Below are 14,725 nucleotides of genomic sequence, written 5' to 3' on the forward strand. Positions count from 1 at the left end.
CCTGATTAGCTCATCTTTACAAGATATTTCGGCGTATTTCAATATTTTCCTAAGCATAGTGCAGCGTTTTGTCTTCGTGCAGACAATCATTGCTCCGAAACTTAAACTCTCGCATTTCAAAATGAATATATAGCTGCCATACAAGGATCATGGGATGCTGGAATCTTGTGGAGTTTACTTCGATAAAGTTGTGTCAGTACTAAGGTTGCTCGACACTCTTGACTTTAGTGGGTTCATTATTACGGCAGAACTGTGTGGGCAGGGTGTGGAGGGTGCTCCTTCTGGCAAAGCTACGAATAATCTTAAGCAAGGAAGGCATGCTGTGCCAGGAACGAGTCCTGAAGAAGAGTTTAAATGCTTTCGCCTCCTTATTTTGTCGACATTGAAATGCTCTTGAGGGATGACCTTCACGGATGATGCGAGGTGTCAAGAGTGCTGTCGGCTGTATACATCATTGAGTCCGGGGTGTGAGTCTGGCGAAAGTGGAACTATCACCACAATTGGTCGCTTCATAATACACACCTAAATTTACAACATGCCAACAGAAAAATAAAAAGATATTATCAACGGCGGACACATTTAGGACTTGTCGTTCTGTCCTGTCGTCGCTAGGTTGCAACTGACGCAGTCACGCGCAACCTAGTACAAGTAGCAAAGTCTTTTTCTGCGCGACAAATAAAAAAGAACGAAAAGAACTGATGGCATATTGAGTTACACTTCTTGGAGTACCCAAGACATTTGATGACTGAAATTTTGGGGTAGATCACTGCGGCGTTTGACGTAGTGATCAGAGTAGAACCTCATGGTTTCCTGTGCCCACCTTTGTCTGTGTGCTCCTCACATACGCGTGTAATGTTTTCTTCTTTATTTATTTCATCGGTACCACGAACGAACGGCACGAGATCGACCTGATTGTGTCGTGGACCCATCTGTCAAGCAGTGACATTGCTGGCCTTTCCTGCATTCTCACCTGGACCAGCGTGGGAAGCAGCACGATGGCCGACTCTACCAGCCGCACCAGCAAGGTTAGCGCATCGAAGACGCGACTTCTTGCGTCCTAATCTTTGCGAATACTTTCACTCTGCAAAGGAAATTGCGCAAAAACAATTTCACCCACACTCGAGGACGCCAACGGTTCTTATGACGCTTAGGAAGGTAGCGTGAAGAAGACGCTATAATAAAGAAAAAGAAAGCATAATTAGTGCAGTCACAATTATGATTATCCAATCTTATGATTAAAAATATGCTAACTGGGTACACTTGAGCTGACCCAGTGAAGCATCGCATGAGGAACACGGTACAAGTGGAAGAAATGCGTTGCCTAACAATTAAATGTTCATTGAAAATTAGCTTGAAAGCACGTGCGTTGTTCACAGTATGAATTTGACTCAACTTTCCAATGAACTTTCAGTTCTCAGACATGATTCGTGTGCGCTACTTCAGTGGCTATATTTTCACTCCAGCACCCCCGCAGAAACGTGTCTTCTCGATGTGGTTCGCTTTGCTGTCGTGTACTCTAGTACAGTTTGTAAAAATTAGTCTGGAGCTTCCCTTTAAGACGTCTCTCAGAATGCCCGAGTTGTTTTGGAACATACACCATAACTTAGATATGCAGCAAAAGGAAGCACATTAGGCACATTACGTCGATGACGACGCAAGCCAGTTCGAAGTTATAAAACTGCCATGCGTGTTTGCCATTGGCCGTTGTATTATTCGAACCCGCACATTTCCGAACGAATACACAAAAACTAAGAGATGGCGGAGATGGTCCCGTGTTCGTTTTCAAGTAACGAGTCGCAGCTTATTGAGCCGACTGACTCAATACTGATAGCCTAAGATAACGGCACAACGCTGCCTACAACGATATTAGTTCTGTGTACTGCGGTGTATTACAGTTGTAACTTGCAGTCAGTGTGGGTTGTATTTTTGGAAACTTCACCTAGTTCGCGATATGTTTGTTTGTCTGTTAGTTTCTTAATCTCTATTTTGCATGTTTCACGCCTATATGCTTCATGGAGTAGTACAAGGTCTAAAGTCTAGAACGTTGAACTGCTGTGCTGAGGAAACGAGTTTCGTTACCAATTTTCAGACCAACCTGCGTCCCTGAGCTGGCAACCTGTATATGCCACTCGTCAATGAACCCCATCTGGAGTAACTGTGCATGTTCCGCTGGGTATACGACGCCCATGAATTAATTTTCTTAGCGCCAACAATGAACACTGGGCTGTTCTAGCGGCCTGGTGACCTGGTGGCCAGCAGTTATTGAGCACAGACATCTCGATGCCCAGCCTGTAGGCCAGCTGGTCAGCTCTTCAATCGGCCTGGTGTCTTGGTGCCCGCACTGCAGACTTGGTGACCCTCTGTTCTGGAGGCCTGGTGACTGCCCATGCTGTGGACCAGCTGCTCTAGCTACCTGGTATCATGCTGCCCGCTCTGCTAGCCTGGTACCCAGGTCTTTTAGCGGTCTGGTATCTTGTTGCCCGCCTTGCGGACCAAGTGGATGGTAGTCCTGGCAGGCAGCCTGGTTTGTTGTTGCCTGTCCTGTGGAACTGGCGGATATTCTGGCGACATGGTCTGGTGCCGATCAAAAGATCGGGCTTGCGGTATAGACTCGCATGAGTAAAAAGGTTGTTTCTTTCTATCGCAATTTCTTTATAAAGAACTGCTGGTTGGGTTAGTTGGTGGGTTAACATTTCCAAATAAGCGACTCTGCTGACTTCGTTCCTATGTTTAGTTTCGGCCATTTCCCTGTATATAAATGTCGCGCTCGACTCAGTAATCGGTTATGTAGGCAACCCCGATATCGCGGCTGGCTTTCGCCTAGGCTACCGTTTTACCTTTGTCTATGCCTGTACATGCACGCAAGAGTGCTTACCTGCTTTGCGCTGTATAAAATGAATGACCCGTACCAACTAGCTCACGCGCAAGCCCTTCTGAAACTTCACTCAGTTCGTGATAGATTTGTCTGTCTGTCTTTTACCTTGTTAATCCTTATCTGACTTCTTTAACTCAACCTTGGGTCAGCGAGTAGTCCACGGTCTGATGTGTAGGACAACCGGGAAGATGCGCTAAGTGAACAGGATTCGCGACCAAGCTTCAGACCAACTTGTGTCACTCAATTTGTGACAGTGTGTGCCGCTCTGCAATGAACTTATTCACGCTATCTTGGGTGACTGCATATGTGCCTTTAGATATGTGGCGCTCATGAACGAACTTTTCTTCACGCTAACTAGGGTTACTGGGTTGTTCTAGCGGCCTGGTGTCTTAGTCCCTCGCCTGCGGGCCCGGTGGCCAGCAGTTCCAGTGCACTGTTATCTTGCTGCCCGCCCTATGGACCTGGTGGTCAGCTCGTCCATCAGCCTGGTGTCTCGCTGCCCTTTTTGCGGATCTGGTGACCTCCCGTTCCAGCGAAGTGGTATCATGCTGCCCACCTTGCAGATCTGGCGGCCAGCTGTTCCGGTAACCTGGTATATTGTTGCTCAATCTACGATACTGATCCGCAACTGTGGTAGCAACCTGCTGCGTTGATGCCCACCCTATACGGTACTGATTGGTAACTGTTGGACAGGGACCTAGCTACCTGCTAGGTCGCTGTCCACCATACGAGCCTGGTGGCCAGCTCCTCTAGCGACCTGGTTTGCTGCTGATCAGAAGGTCACGCGCGCGCTATCCTAAATTCTTTAATAAACAGCAAGTTGGGTCAACGTCCTCGACTTCAGCATCTATATTGACATCAATCTTTTTGCGATGTTTCAGTATGGCTATTTCTTTCTATTTCAACATGGCCATTCTCCGTAAGAACGCGCGATTTAGCCAGCACATATATCGCAGATTCCTTTCGCACTGACTGACATTTTGACAATGTTAATCTGGTTCAGTGTACAAGTGCTTAACTGTTCTAGGGAATAGCCTTGGCTCATACTGTCCGAACGAAATTTGTTCTTCTCATTTGAAGTCAACATAAAGTGAATACGACGGCTGCTCGTCTAAGTAGGACGTTAGCGTGGCTCTTGATTCGAACAAACCGCCATCGTGGTGCAGCGGCTTTGCCGTCGTGTGCCTAAGCCCGAAAGCTCGTGATCTAATCTCAGCGGCCATGGCTAGATTTCGTTGGGGGTAAGTGCAAATACGCCACATTCTGAGCAGAGTTCACCATAAAGAACCTTAGCTGGTCAGAATTCATCAGAAGTTTGACACTAGGCCTTGTCGTATAATCATATCGTGTTTCTTGCACGTAAAAGACTGCAGAATGGCTGCAGTCTTTGTATCGACTGTTTTCGTCAAATGTCGGTGTTCGGGATCGGCAAACGAAGTGTTGGTTCGATCATTCGTTAAGTCAACGGTTCATGGGTACAATCGTTCATTAGTTATATCGTTCACCTTTCGTTAGTTAGCATAAATTAATCACCCTACGTGGATTTACAGGAGGAATCATCCATGCGTTGAATATCAGCTGTTCAGAAAAGTGAAACAACACGGTGGAGTGGATATTCTAATGGGCTACAAATTTCTGCTTTTAACGGGGAAAGAAATTTACGAAAGTTCGTTTATTCCTCGCGCAAATCATTGTAAAAAAAGTGCATTGGCAGGCTGAATAATATATGCGTTGAATCTGAGCTGTGGCGGGTAGTGATAAAACATCGTGGCGCGATTATACTAAAAGCCTATAGGCTACTGCTTTTAACGTGGAAACAAATTTACGCAAAAACGTTTATTCATCGCGTAAGCAATTGTCTGAAAAAGTGCATCTGGTGGGGGAATGAAATACGCATTCAAACTGAGCTGAGAGGAAAACGATAAAACATGATCGCTCCTTAATTTTGAAGGGCTAGAAACTTCTACTTTTAACATGGCAAATTATTTTCGGAAATCCGTATATTCATCGCGTAAATAATTGTCTCAGAAAGTTACATCCAGGTGGGAATGATATATGCATTGAATCTGAGCATTTAGGGAAAGTGATAAAACACGGTGGCGCCAAGGCTATAAAGGGTAGAGAATTCTCCTTTTAAAATTGGAAATATTTTGGGGAAATTTGATTATTCATCGCCCAAATACTTCTCAGAAAGGGACTTTCAGGTAGGAATGATCTATGCGTTGAATCTGAGCTGTTAGGAAAAGCGATAGAACACGGTAGCGCTAATATTCGAAAGGGCCGGACACTTCTGCTTTTAACATGGCAAATATTTAGGGCAAATTCGTTTATTCATTGCGTAAATAATTGTCGGAAAAAGTCACTTCCAGTTGGGAATTATCTGTGCGTTGAATCTGGGCTCTTAGAGGAAAAGGGATGGAACGCAGTGGCGCTAATATTCCAAAGGGCTAATGCGTTCTGCTTCTAACGGGGAAACTAATTTTCGCAAATTCGTTTACTCATCGCTGAAATGTCTGAAAAAGGGGAGTTGAGGGTGAGAATGATCTATGCGTCCATTCGGTGCTGTTAGCGAAAGTGATAAAGAGGTGGCGTTAATATTCTAAAGGGCTAGAGGCTTCCCCTTTTTACGTGGCAAATTATTTGTGCAAATTGGTTTGTCAGTCGGGCGAATGATTGTCTCAGATTGTGACATTAAGGTAGGAATGATCTATGCGTTGAATCTGAGCTGTTAGGAAAAGCGATAGAACACAGTGGTGCTAATATTCTAAAGGGCTAACGCGTTCTGCTTCTAGCGGGGAAAATAATTTGCGCAAATTCGTTTATTCATCGCTTCCATAATTGTCTGAAAAAGGGGACTTCAGGGTGAGAATGATCTATGCGTTCATTCGGTGCTGTTAGCGAAAGTGATAAAGAGGTCGCGTTAATATTCTAAAGGGCTAGAGGCTTCTCCTTTTGAAGTGGCAAATTATATGTGGAAATGTGTTTGTTAGTCGAGTAAATAATTTTCTCAGAAAGTGACTTTCGGGTGAGATTGATCTATGCGTTGAATCTGAGCTGTTAGGAAAAGCGATAGAACACAATGGCGCTAATATTCTAAAGGGCTAACACGTTCGTCTTCTAACGGGGAAACTAATTTGCGCAAATTCGTTTATTCATCGCTTACATAATTGTCTGAAAAAGGGGACTTGAGGGTGAGAATTATCTATGCGTTGATTCGGTGCTGTTAGCGAAAGTAATAAAGAGGCGGCGGTAATATTCTAAAGGGCTAGATGCTTCTCCTTTTTACGTGACAAATTATTTGTGGAAATTCGTTTGTTAGTCGAGTAAATAATTGTCTCACAAAATGACTTTCAGGTGGGATTGATCTATCCATTGAATCTGAGTTGTTAGGAATAGCGATAGAACACAATGGCGCGAATATTCTAGAGGGCTAATGTGTTCTGCTCCTAACGGGGAAACTAATTTGCGCAAATTCGTTTTTTCATCGCTTAAATAATTGTCTTAAAAAGGGGACTTGAGGGGGACAATGATCTATGCGTTGATTCGGCGCTGTTAGGAAAAGTGGCAGAGGAAGCGTTAATATTCTATAGGGCTAGAGGCTTCCTCTTTTTACGTGGCAAATTATTTGTTGAAATTCGTTTGTTAGTCGAGTAAACAATTTTCTCAGAAAGTGACTTTCAGATGGGAACGATCAATGCGTTGAATCTGAGCTGTTAGGAAAAGCGATAGAACACAGTGGCGCTAATATTCTAAAGGGCTAACGCGTTCTGCTTCTAACGGGGAAACTAATTTGCGCAAATTCGTTTATTCATCGCTTACATAATTGTCTGAAAAAGGGGACTTGAGGGTGAGAATTATCTATACGTTGATTCGATGCTGTTAGCGAAAGTAATAAAGAGGTGGCGGTAATATTCTAAAGGGCTAGATGCTTCACCTTTTTACGTGACAAATTATTTGTGGAAATTCGTTTGTTAGTCGAGTAAATAATTGTCTCACAAAGTGACTTTCAGGTGGGATTGATCTATCCATTGAATCTGAGCTGTTAGGAATAGCGATAGAACACAATGGCGCGGATATTCTAAAGGGCTAACGCGTTCGGCTTCTAACGGGGAAACTAGTTTGCGCAAATTCGTTTATTCAAGGCTTGAATAATTGTTTTGAAAAAGGGGACTTGAGGGTGAGAATGATCTATGCGTTGATTCGGTGCTGTTAGCGAAAGTGATAAAGAGGTGGCGTTAATATTCTATAGGGCTAGAGGCTTCCCCTTTTTACGTGGCAAATTATTTGTGGAAATTCGGTTGTTAGTCGAGTAAACAATTTTCTCAAAAAGTGACTTTCAGATGGGAACGATCTATGCGTTGAAGCTGAGCTGTTAGGAATAGCGATCGAACACATTGGCGCTAATATTCTAAAGGGCTAACGCATTCTGCTCCTAACGGGGAACCCGCCGTGGTTGCTCAGTGGCTATGGTGTTGGGCTGCTGAGCACCAGGTCGCGGGATCGAATCCTGGCCACGGCGGCCGCATTTCGATGGGGGCGAAATGCGAAAACACCCGTGTACTTAGATTTAGGTGCACGTTAACGAACCCCAGGTTGTCGAAATTTGCGGAGTCCTCCACTACGGCGTGCCTCGTGATCAGAAAGTGGTTTTGGCACGTTAAACACCATAATTTAATTTTAATTTTCCTAGCCGGGAAACTAATTTGCGCAAATTCGTTTTTTCATCGCCTAAATAATTGTGTGAATAAGGGGACTTGAGGGTGAGAATGATCTATGCGTTGATTCGGTGCTGTTAGCGAAAGTGATAAAGAGGTTGCGGTAATATTCTGAAGGGCTAGAGGCTTCTCCTTTTTACGTGACAAATTATTTGTGGAAATTCGTTTGTTAGTCGAGTAAATAATTGTCTCAGAAAGTGACTTTCAGGTGGGATTGATCTATGTGTTGAATCTGAGCTGTTAAGAATAGTGACACAACACATTGGCGCTAATATTCTAAAGGGCTAATGGCTTCTGCTCCTAACGGGGAAAATAATTTGCGGAAATTCGTTTTTTCATCGCTTAAATAATTGTTTGAAAAAGGGAATTTCAGGTGGGAATAATTTATGCGTTGACTCTGAGCTGTTAGGAAAAGTGATAAAGGAATATTCTACAGGCTATAGACGTATGCTTTTTAAGGGGAAGCGAATTTATGCAATTTCGTTTATTCGTCGCCTAAATAATTATCAGTAAATGTTTATTTAATGAGGGAATGATCTATGCTGTCAATCTTAGTTTTTAGAAGTTATAAAGCAAATGGAGAGATTATTCTAAAGGGCTATAGGATTCTGCTTTTAACACGGAAAGTAATTTCTGCAAATTCGTTTTTTTTATCGCGTAAGTAATTTTCAGTGAAAGTGCATTTACTGGAGGAATGATCTATGCGTTGAATCTCATCTGTTAGAATAATCTCTCCACCGTGTTTTAAAGCTTCTAAGAGGCTATTAGCTTCTTGTTTTAACGAAGATAGTTATTTACAGAAATTAGGTTATTCATCGAGTAAATATTTGTCAGTAATAGATTATTTCCTGGGGAATGATCTATGTGTTGAATCTGAGATGATTGAACTTTTAAAGTTAGCGGAGATATTATTCTATAAGGGCTATAGGCTTCTGGCTTTAACGTGGAAAGTAACTCATGGAAATATGTTTTTTTTATCGAGTAAGTAATTTTCAGTAAAAGTGCATTTGCTGGTGGAATGATCTATGCTTTTAATCTGAGCTGTTAGAAGTTATCAAACACGGCGGAGAAAATATTCTCAAGTCTTATGGGCCTCTGCTTTTAACGCGGAAAGTAACTTACCCAGAATCGTTTATTCTTCACGTAAATAATTATTATTAAAAAGGCATTTGCTGGTGGAATGATGTATGTACTGAATTTAGCTGTGAGAAGTTATAAAATAAGGCGAAGAGAATATTTAAATTCTTATAGGCTTTTGCTTTTAACGCGGAAAGTAATTTACGCAAATCGTTAATTTATAGCGTTAATCATTGTCAATAAAATTTATTTCCAGGAGGAATGATCTATGCGTTGAATCTGAGCTGTTTGATTTTATAAGACAACCGGAGAGATTATTTTAAAGGCTATATGCTTCTGATGTTAAAGCGCAATGTAATTTACACAAACAAGTTTATTCATCACGCAATGAAATGTCAGTAAATGTGTACTAACGATATCTCCAGTAGACTTTCTCTTCTTTTAATCTTTCCGTCCCCTTTTCCCTTTCCCCAGTGTAGGGTAGCCAACCGGGCTCAGTCCTGGTTAACCTCCCTACCTTTCCTTTATCATTTGCTCTCTCACTTGAGGGGGAATGACATTCACTCATGAATGAATGAGTGACATTGCATGTCATCTGACTTCGCCATCTGTGAATTATTCTTTCCATAAAAGTCGTCCAGCTAGATTTAATTCTTTAATTTTAGCCCTAGCTTTATGGGAGCATGTGCTGCCGTCAACTTTCTTTGCCTATCCGCCAACGCAGTTGGCAGTATATTAAAGTAGTGTGCCGGTCCACACGGCTGTTTACTGCAGACGGCGATCCACCTTGCGTCGTTATGGTGAAGATGTCATAGTTGGGTCGATGGACCGTCATGATGACGATGCCCGCCCTGGTGGCCTGTTGGACAAAATCAGTTTAGGACGTCAGTCAAAAATGGGTTGGTTTAGCAAGGCTACATCTGCATGAAGGATATAAACATCACTGAAGTTAAATGTGTCATCAGCAGCAGGCATCATCATCAGTAGACATTTCGCCCGGAAATTCAATCCAATAGGCATTGGGAAGTGCTATTAGCAGTTAAGAGTAGGTGACAACATATGGTGCCATTTATTTTCATGGAATGCCACTGACAGTTTTGCACAGAGGTCGGGGGTTTGCTTCGTATTGAGTCATGTCTTATAAAGAACAGCGGATAAGTCGTTTTCATAGACTGCCCACAGCCGTCGCACCTATTACCTGGTGTATTGTAGGGGCAAAGTTGTTTCAAATGTTTCATGCTGGTTATGCTATATAACACTACTAACGACTGCAAAAGGTTTCGACAGTCATGTCAAAGACAAATCTAAAGGTAAGGCTCTTTTGCACTAGCTTTTATATGGACCCGTGCTGTAGTGCTTGCAGGCCATATTAGTACCCCTGTGGTAATCCGTTGTTTATTGAAATAAAGGAATGAATGGCACAAACTTACTCCTGATTGCTCTCTAATGGGGCTGTAACTGTTTAGCCTGGTCAATTATTCAATAAACTCATCATTCTCACTGTTGCCTTGGCATCATCCCAGGTCGACCTGACTTCTTTAGCAGCGAGGTGAACATCTCCTGCAGCATGCTCGTGTCAAGCCACATGTAGCAGCTGCGAGCAACGTACATGACACAGTGTTCATGCCACTGGCAAGGCTGCAGCACACTCTGTTGTCCTCGCGCAGCCGGATGCTCCATTTTGGATGTCGGTTGGCCAGGATGTCCAGCAAGGTTGAACCTTCTTGCTCAGCATTTCTAAGTGCAAAAGTATGTTGTTTAATTGGCTCGGCCGCTGATATTTGCAGATGTGTACGTTTTGCTATATTTTCACATTTCATGTCAGCGATGCACCGTTTCTACATTCCACACTAACAATCAACGACCTGTGGATGTAGATGTCAATGTAAACAAATGCACCGCTTTGGCTAATCCGACACGCAAGGCTGCGCGCTAAGACTTATTCAATATGCGTATGGTCTAAAATATGTGTAAAAATTATACAAAGCGAGTTTCAACTGCTGAAATCAGCGGCAACAAACTCTAAGGCAGCCGCGTCCGCAGACCGAACTCGGCACGCCTTCAACGGCCGCATTGCTGGCACGAGAGAGCGCTCAGGCTTGCTCATCCGGTGGTCGATGATTGCGACGTGGCTTCCAGGTACGACAATGATACCATGAAGAAGCCAGCCGCGATCGACGAAACGCCTAACCGACGCAGACTCAACATGGGTACAGCTGCACAAATCGAAGGACGAAAGCCCCGGCACCCTTCCAAAGCGTTGCCAGCGGCATGCGACAGAGCGCAGCACAGAAAAGTGAAAAAGTCGGATTAGAAACGAACGCATCCTGTAAACTACTTTTCATTGGTGAGCTGAACATTTTCCGTCTAATCCTGAGCTTCGGAATAATTTGCTAGTACTGAAATAAGTAAATCACAATTGGGGGCAGCATCAGCGTAGTTTCAAACATGAACAATTCTGAAAATACTCGGACATATCGTCCCGTTCCCAAGTTCACCTGCATTTGTTTATGCGATTTGAATTAAGACACCAAAACCTACACTAGAGACTATTGCTACATGCTTAAACAGAGGCTACATAGCAATTATATTCCGTGTACCTACCTCACCAGAAATTCAATTCGGTTATTTTTTGACCAGGTTTGTATTTATGCTGATGGTACAGTGGTCCACAATTAAAATCTAGTTAAAGCCCATTGGCTAAACTTAGGCCCTCAAGTTAACAGTACGTAATTGCGGGTCTGCGTATGAAACATCTCCTTCAGCTAGCTTAATGTGAGCCTTGCAATCGGAGCAGATAAGAAGCACTCGTTTCTGTATCGGAATTCATACTCCGCCGATTCATTACTTGGACTCGTTCACGCCTAGGTTCATGAGCTTCACGTTCGAGGTGCTGATGGGTATACCTAGGGTAGCCTTCACTAACTTTCTCATCATAGTGTTTAGGTTGTTCAGCTCGGCCTGCGGCCATTTAAATAGACCTGCCATGTAGGTGAAGTGACAGCGAGCGAAGGCGTGCATTAGCCTTAGAGCGCTGTCCTCACCCAGGCCTCTGTGTCTGTTGCTGATTCTCTTTAGTAACCTGATGACTTGGTCCGTCTTGTTTGAAATGTGTTGAATGGCATTCAGGTTTGTACCTCCCGCAGCTATGTGGAAGTCTAAAACTTTAATCTTTTCCACCTGCTTGATAGCGGATCCGTCGTGACAGTGTAAGATAATCTTGGGTTCCTCCCCGGGGACGTAGCCCTTGGGTCTTCGACCCCTGAGCCGATGTTTTAGGACCAAAAGCTCCGACTTTGCCGCCGAACAGTTGAGTCCCATCTCGCCTAGCGTGCTTTCCACGGCGTGTATGCTCTCCTGCAGTCTGGTCTCCATTTGGCCTACGTTACTGTTGGCGCTCCATATGTTTTGTGCCGGAAGAAATTGCCAGCTCTCTCAAATCTTTTTTTACAGTTGCGGAGCAGCGTGCTCACTGGAAGTGGCGATTATGGCGAGCATGTCTCCACCACGGACTTCGAACGACTGTCCCTCGACCAGGAACAAGTTGGTGTGTGGTCCGCTGCACAGCCGCTGACCCAGCCTCGAGTGGTCCTGCTCAAACGTCAGCTCTGGAGTCTGTGTAAAAGCGGCCACGTTTATGTTCACGATGAAGTGGCCATTGGCACCATTGCCCACAAATATGGACAACGCGTTGTTACGTGCGCGCACACACACGCGCACCCGCATACGCACGCACGCACACACACAGAGACAGGAAAGAGCGCTGGCCATGAGGCCAGAAGACGACAATGACGACGTGTAACGCCGGTGACATGCACGATGTCTGTCGTGTCAAGTGCCGTGAGCTGAACTAATTTAGTGTTGGCAGAGGCAGGTCCTGGTTAGTCTAAGGAGAGCTGTAGGTAGGGCAGTGGGAGGAGATCGAGATCATCGAAATACAGCACCTATAGGACCGGGGCTTACCTAGCTGTACAATTGGTAAAGGCATAGGAAAGACAAGCAGTAGAATGTTCGTTGAACGCCGTAGTTGGGATGGATAGCTGGTGGAACTGAAAACTAGACGAAGTTTCGGGAAAGTGTCTAAGCATGACGCCACTGCCCCGCCTTCTTCCGCCTTGGAACGCACTTCTACCGTCCTTGTCGTTCGCTGTACGTCCGTTCTTCACCGAACGGGACGTAGCCTAACCTAAGGCTAACTTACTCTAATTACCCCCTGGCTATTGTGTGTTCTGGCGCTGGTTGCATCGTGGAAATTTATTAAGTATGAAGTATTACCGCGTAAGGGCAGGCCGGGTTTAAATGGGCACGTTTAAGTGTTCCAAGTTGCCCGCTGCGCGTAGTAGCATCAGCTGCGCATCGCCGTTACGAAGGCCTGGAGCGGAAAAAGGAAGGGAGCAATGTATAGCAAGTTTCCACGCTGCCGCCGCCGAAGCACCAATCGGCATCGTTTGCATGTTACTGACGGCGCAAACTAATAAACGTGCGGCATTCTTCGCAACTCTTACTACCAACTGCGTTCGTAGACGAAAGATGGCGGGGCAGTATTGATCTGTTGTAAAACGCGCAATGTGAGTGTGGTTACTATCGGCTGGTCAAGCGTGTAGCGAAGTCTGCCGAGGCAACCAGCCTGGAGCGGACTGTCCGAGTTTCGCTTGGTTGAAAGCTGGTTGAGTGTCCATACCCATAGAAATTGAGACCCGAGGGCTACAACACTGGTAATCGGTGTGCCCAGTGTTGCATTCCTGCACGAGCGTTTGCCGGAAGTACGTAATTTCTCTGAAGTTTAAAATGAACTGTTTCGCTTACTTCAGCCTCTTTATTAAATTGCTTCGATAAATATAGACAGTAGCAGGAGGAACAACCGCGCTCATTCAAGCACCCTTGTCGATGTTCCGCTACTGACCGCGTATGGGTATCTTTTATTTGACCAAACAAGTCAGCCCGAAAACATTGAAAATAATGTTTCTATTGAAAATCACGTTTGAGAAAAAGGTGATATCGCACTACGTTTGCGAGTTCCACCCGCCGCACAGCAGTGGAAAATTTGAGATATTCGCAAGAGTGTTTGTTAACCGCATAGTGTTTTCACCAAGTCACCAAGGTGGTTAAGGAGCTTTTTAACCCTGTAATCCCTAACGCACTTTCTTTATACAGCGCTGTTTGAGGCGGCAAAGTTCGAATTATCGCGAGGGAAAAACAAGTAGCGACAGTATTAGGCTGGAGCCCATTGTAGTTATTGAATAGCTTAAGATTTCAATTCTTATGTTGATTGTTAATTACATTCGCTCATACACAGTGTGTTTAGTACAAATGTACCCTCCACGGCGAGAAATAAAGGTGGAAAAATTCTGTGAATTTTCTGTGATGTACAACTGTGTTTGGGCATTACAGGATTAAATACTCCCCAATACTGTTGTCAGTGTCGTTGGATGCTTCGAAAAGCAAAGTGTCCAAAGTAAGTATTGGAAAACTTCAGCAACGGGCGGCCTCATGAACGGACAACGAATCTTAGTGGCACCCGACTTCAAGGTGCCTTGCGAAAATCGCACTCGAAGACGCCACACGTGGAGATCATTCAATGCAGCTGGATGGCTGAATACGCCGACTCCTGTTCAGACGCGCGTCTTGATTCTGTAGCCGGCAAGGGTACGCGTACTATTGGCATTTTCCGTTGGCTAAGCAATGGCCGTACACGAACGGAGAACCTCTTAATGAGACAACGCTTACAGGTTAGGGCTGTTTCGCAGTTTGGCCGCGCACATTGTTGTGGTGCTTTGGTATAGAAGATTTGGCTTTTTTTTTTGCTCTTGAAACGGCAAGATGTGTACTTAATCTTAGCCTAATAGTGATCAGCCTGTTTATGTCCATTGTAGGACGAAGGTCTCTCTCGCTGCGATCTCCAATTACCCCTGTCTTGGGCTAAATGATTCCAACTTCCGCTTCATCTCATTATTTATGCGTAGTGTTACTGAACAGGGCGATGCCATCTGCAAATCAAATTGCTGAAATATTCGCCCTTGATCCTCCATTTTAAGCCTTCCCAGATTAATAGCTTCCA

At 44.4% G+C, this 14,725-nt stretch overlaps 1 long non-coding RNA gene across 2 annotated transcripts; it reads left to right on the plus strand.

The window, feature by feature from the left end:
• The first annotated feature begins 678 nt into the window (after window positions 1–678).
• On the plus strand, window positions 679–14,058 carry LOC139050016 (uncharacterized). 2 transcript variants are annotated; one of them, XR_011508712.1, is made up of 5 exons: window positions 679–1,025; window positions 2,234–2,416; window positions 3,253–3,459; window positions 10,191–10,416; window positions 12,121–14,058. It is a non-coding gene; the product is annotated as an uncharacterized lncRNA (long non-coding RNA). The 2 variants fall into 2 exon arrangements; XR_011508711.1 differs by having other exon boundaries at window positions 683–1,025; window positions 10,191–10,380; window positions 12,121–14,056.
• Window positions 14,059–14,725: the final 667 nt, after the last annotated feature.

This window comes from Dermacentor albipictus, chromosome 9, assembly GCF_038994185.2.
Source record: "Dermacentor albipictus isolate Rhodes 1998 colony chromosome 9, USDA_Dalb.pri_finalv2, whole genome shotgun sequence".
NCBI classification, from domain to species: Eukaryota; Metazoa; Arthropoda; class Arachnida; order Ixodida; family Ixodidae; genus Dermacentor; species Dermacentor albipictus.